Genomic DNA, 6,056 nt, shown 5'->3' on the forward strand with positions numbered 1-6,056 from the left:
CAAAACTAAGCTAGACCCACAAAGGTATGAAGACTTCTATGTTTACCTTTTATATGCTACTGACACATCAGAACAGAAGTACAGCTTTTAACTACTTTTTGAGCATTCTCCTCAGTATGCAAGTTTCTGTCCAAGCTACATATAGAATTTTTTTCACAGCTAATGAGCTATTGAGAGCTGTATTCCATTCTCAGATAGCCTGCTCATTGAACTAAGCAAAGTGTCTCTCGCATTTTAAGCAAGTTTCTTTATGAGTCAAATATATTTCTGTGTATGTGCTTAGTCCTTGAACACTGAAAATTAGCAGTGTCATCAATGCATGACATCATTACACATAGTAACAGTAGGTGAGCCCTGCATTCACCAGCATCAAAAGATATTCAATCAAAATTGAATCATAGTTTACAATTGCCAAGTAAAATTGGATGCAAATGAAAAACTTCTTGAAAGCATCTGAGTTGTACTTCACATACGTGGAAACTACGTGACAGGAAATATTGTGATCATTAAAAATATCATGATATTGATAATTTTAACCTGTATTTGTTGAACGATTGATTCAGGTGCTCCTCAGCAGAAGGGCTTCCTTCTTGGTCGCTCATCTCCCAGGTTTCATGCAGCTCCATCTCTGATACAGCCCTCGGCTTTGTTTGCTCTGATGACACTGGGAAATGTCTATGCATACAGTCTGGATAACAATAAAGAAATATAATAGTTGATACATAGTTCAAAAATCCACCAACTCTTTGATGCAATGCAACCTGTGGTGCCGCATTTGAACATGACCGTTTTAGACAAACATAATTTCTTTTGACCTTCTATAGATAACATTGTTTCCATATTTACATTTCAGATAGCCTTAAGTGGTAGTGGCCAGTCTAAACTTACAGGTATTTTGCAAAATAAATTTGAAATTATTACTCTGCATGTACTCTTGCTCAGCCAATGAAGAATTGGTTTCCTACTGTATCAAATGGACAAGTAGTAACTAAATTTTTTTTCTTATGGAATCACTAGGAGTTGTGCTTTATATTACTGTGAGAATTTTATAAGAGAAGAGGAGAATGTTCAAGTCACAAGAGTCTTAAAGAGCAAACACTCTTGTAACATGTCTTACATTACTGTGTGTGTAATTCTTTGAAATAATGAGGCAAAAGAGTTCCAACTGGTGTTAAATCAACTGCACTGAAGTGGCAGCACATCACTCACTGGTCACATTTCACTAGCACAGTTTGCAGTTTTTGCATGGAACTACATTAGACTGAGTGACCTCTTGGAACCATGCCACATTTCCACCACCTATCAGATGGTTCTTTCTGTAGGGCATGAAGACAATGGAAACATTAAAATACCCATATCTGCCAACACAGGCAGGTCCAGAAAACAGAAACTGGCCTCTGCTGTGCATGCAGTGGATCAATAGCATGGATTGATTCTACTTGGTGTGCTCAGTCAGCCTGCACTAAAGAGCCTCTTTAACAAGTACAGTGGGCAGGATGGCACGCAAGTGCTGTGCCTGCTGTGATGCTGAAACCATGTACACAGCAAACCTTTGACCATGCGTCTGGATCAGACAGTATTCCTTCCATTTTGGTTTTTCTGTCTTATTAATCAGCTCTGATAGTGTACAGAAGAAAATTATTTTGATGGAAATAATAAACAACGCTATTTTTTCATCATACCTTTCTCCATACCTCAGAACAGGCTTTATCAAAATCCATCTACAAAAAATTCACAATGCACAAAAAACTGCAATTTAATTGAATCTGCAATATATTTTTGTGAATTTAAACATATCTGCATGACTTAATGTGAACATAGCATGTGTTTTTCTTGGCCTGTTTTCTTGTAGATTGTTAGCAATAACAGATTCTAAGATGGACTTTGCATATTTGATGTGTGCTAGTGGGGGAGGGGAAGGAGGAACAAGAGTAATAGTGAATGAGCTAAGGCAGCCTGAGGCATTTTTCTGCCTGCACAAGGCACAGACAGACAGCATGGATTGGGGACGCTGTTCCAACAGTATCCTTTACTCTTTTAGAAATGTGCAGCATTGGCTTTCTTATTTTTCCTCTGTATCTGCTGTGATGTTGTCAGGGAGACAGAGTCCTTGACTTGCACTCAGCTGCAGAGGGTGCAAATCTACCCTCTAGAATAGCTCTTGTCCCCAAGCCTTGTACACCCAGGAAGACGTAATGCTGTTCTGTGACACACTTCTGCATAAAATTTTTAGGTGCAGTAAAAGAAAATTTTCTCTGCACTGTCCTTGCAGTTAATCTAGAGGAAACAAAAAAATTGAGTCCAAAATAAATATTCTCAAAGGCTTGGGTTTATAACATATTTATAACCTACTTTGTTTAGGTTTGTGTTTTACTTTTTCAAAAAACTGATGATGTGAAAAGACCTTAAGCAGCCTTTTCAAAACTGGTAGTTGTCCATATATAGCATTCTGTTCTAAATGTTTTAAAATGAACAAAAACACTTGAGAAATTCACCATGCTTTCATTTTCCTGTGACTGTCATAAAACTGTACGTAAATTGATCTTGAAAAGATTCACTATATGGACATCTGATCATAAGTAAATTATGGTAAAACGTCTGTTGCCTTCTAGTATAATTGCATTTCTAACTGTCAAGTTAAAACAATCAGGTTTTCAAGAGTCAACACAGACCATAGCTATTTTAAAGGTTAAAATGATTTTAGATCTTAATTTTTCTTATTTATTTTATCAAAATCCTTATGATACTCACTCCTACAGTTTTTCTTTATAAATAACTGTAACACTTAGGTGCTTAAATCTGTTACCAAACGGCTTGGTAAAATACAAAATTTTAATTACATGCTAAAAGGACATTCTATGTACAACCTTTGAACTTAACTGCAATCTTTACTGAGAAAACTCAGACTTGAAAGACTCAAATTTGGAATAAAATAGACATGCAAATTGAAAAATAGGTCACTAGGATATAATTGTGAATACCGCTTTTTTTCACATCATCATTGCTAGCATATAGTCAACATTGTTTTTTAAATGCTATGAATGGTTCCTGGTGGCCAAAGAACATTTTCATTAATTTCTATTGTTTTGCTGATATTTAGTAATGCAACCTTTTTAAGCAGTTATTTGTTGATAGGTAGAATAAATAATACAGCTCACAAGAAAAACGTGGAGGAGATCACACACGACTACTATCAGTCTATTTTTAAATATTGTAGAAATGGAAAAGAGACTGAAAGAACAGTGTTGCACTTCTGAGCTAAGCCCTGTCAGTATTACTTAGAAATCCTTTTCCTTATCCTGACTGTTTTTCGTTATTAGCAGCAATATTAAAATACAGTAATTTGCTAACAATTCAAACGTTCAACAACAGTGCTCAAAACAACATATATTTGTTTAATACATTTTTTTCCTCATGATTTTTATACAAAGCATACAGAGAAAAAAATACTCTCCCTTGTTTAGTGCAAGAGAGAAAGTAAACGCTAATTATAGCAAGTAACTATTACTGTCAAAGGATTCCAAGACATTACCAATATATACTTAAAGCATTTGAGAGCAGACAGTGTCCTTACCTTCATAGCCAAGGAGAAAACATGCCAGCAAGTTAGGGCAGACCTCCTCCAAAATGGAACAAAAAGCAGAGAAAGCACTTGGGCCTTTTAATGATAGTTTATCTAAAAAATATTCAGTTCTCTTCTTGTAGCTTCCCTGGGACCAAATGTCTTTGTATTCCTCCAAGGAAAAGACTCTCTTGTAAACCAAATATGACAGCACTTTGTTCACATCCAGCTCTTCCAGTATTTTCTCTCTCTGATTGCTTGGGATTTCAGAAAGCCACTTATTCCTATTTTCATTTTCTCTTTTGGTATATTTTGCACAGTTATAAAACCAATATTTGCCTATTCTTCCAAACATGTTGGTATTTTAATACAAAATTCTGCCTCTGTATTAATTGTGCAGTCTTCAGTATGCAAAGTAAACATAATGTGGATGGATAGAATGCAAATACATACTGCCGACTGTAATTATTGTAATTCGAATGGAATAAAGAAGGCCTACATACAAATTATAAAGAAATCTAGCTCAGTGCCTGCAGCCTCCTAAGAGGATTACATTACACTAATTAGCCCTTTACAACTGTTAACAGCTTCTGAACCGTAATGATGAGACTGAGAATTGCTTATTTAACTGTTACTTTTTAATTCTGTAACTGATCTTCAAAGATATCCCTTTGCAAAATGTAATTCGTTCAAGAAGACAGCTGATCAAACTGAAATAATCTATACAAGCTGCTACATGACAGTGTCTTCTGTACACTTCAATTTTGTATTCCTCAGAGATTATAACTGTGTAAGTGCTCTGCTTATTACTCTTTCATAAAATATTAATTTTATAATGTGATAGAATTATACATTTAAAAAAATATTTCTGTGAATATATTGCAAACCTATAAGTGAAAGGGAAAAAAAATAAATTACAGAATGACTGTTTTATTGCCAAAATCAATATGTCACAGAGAAGAATATCAACTTTTTAATGTTTATATCTCTAAATTGTGTCCAGGCAAACTAAAACACAGTTAAAGCATCCGTTTTGTGAACCAGGTTTAACATAAAGATTACTGTGATGCTGCTGGAGGTGTTCTGCCACTGATAATCATTCATTGAGGATCACATCTTACATAACCTTTCTTACGCAAATGCTGCTTAATACATGGGCTTTTTGGTCTTGTTTTCATAGTTTCTGTCAACATAAATTCCCCATCTAGAAAAGCTATGAGCATTTCCTGCCTCCTCCTCCCATTTCTTAGTCTGTTTTTTCAATTACTTTCAACTGACAACGTGTCCATGTCCTCACTTGTGCAGCTTTACCTGCAGAATTTCTTAGGGGTACTTTACCTATTGCGTAGCAAACAAAAACACTTTCCAGTCTTTTAGAAAAATGAGTTTTATAATGTTTTTCTCTCTTCTTAAGTAGCAGCCATCATATCTTCCTGTCAGGCTGATTCTGCTTCTGAAGTTTCAGGTGTTTATCAGTTATCACTTAAGAAGACCACTGACCGTTTCATCATTTACGATTTTTATTATGCATGTCACCAGACAGACAGTGAACCAGTCGGGTTTCATGCAATTGTTCGGAAGCATCGCCTGTCACCTTGTGGTTGGCTGCAGATATAACAAGCCTCGTATGTGACCTTAGATGGAGTAAGGAGTGGAATTACATCTTATTTTGCCATGGCCGCCTTATAGAATGTTGTGACATATTGACCATAGCAATGAGATTGTCACTGCTTCTGTAATCTTCGTGAATCTATTCCAATAGAACTACGTAAGAAAGGTGGTGAAAGGTATCAGCGATCTGCCTCGTACACAGGTAGCATGGCTAACCAAGGGTAGTGCACAGCAGGCAGAGAAAGTGGTCAATCTATCTGGAGGGCCTATCTTTAAGGCAACCCCTAAATGCTTAATTCATTAATTCTCCCTTTGATTTCTGAACCTCCATAAGGTTAGTACAAATACTGCTTTCCTATTTTCTTCATATTCTCAATCAAAACATGCTATTTTCTTATCCAACTTGTTGGTCTCAGTAGTTCTTCTAATATTAATACTGTGATATCTCAGCAGCTGAAAGATTCTGATGAAATCTGTAATTCCAGATACATTAGCATCTGATTAATTAGCCTTCTCAGCCACTATAGCTTCTGCTAAGTTTTTCTGTTACTGCAGTAAATGCTAGATCAAGTGCAAACTACAGTTTTGGAGATCAAAAAACAGTACCCAAAGAGGAGACACAGAAGATGTAGTATGAGTAAATTTCTCAGATCTAACCTCAAAGCTGTATCTGCATTTATTTTATTGTGCTGAGAACATTGATTGTCATTGCTATCCCAAACGGGGTAACAAATTCCGCATTTGTTGGTGAAAGAATGTCTTTTTAGTCTTAAAAAAAAAACTTAAAAACACAAATAAAAATGAGTGGTATCATAAGAAGTACATCAAACTGCGGACAAATATGAGACTGCTCTCCTTCACTCACTGTGCAGCTATTTGTGTA

Source organism: Meleagris gallopavo, chromosome 12, assembly GCF_905368555.1.
Source record: "Meleagris gallopavo chromosome 12, MGAL_WU_HG_1.1, whole genome shotgun sequence".
Taxonomy (NCBI): domain Eukaryota; kingdom Metazoa; phylum Chordata; class Aves; order Galliformes; family Phasianidae; genus Meleagris; species Meleagris gallopavo.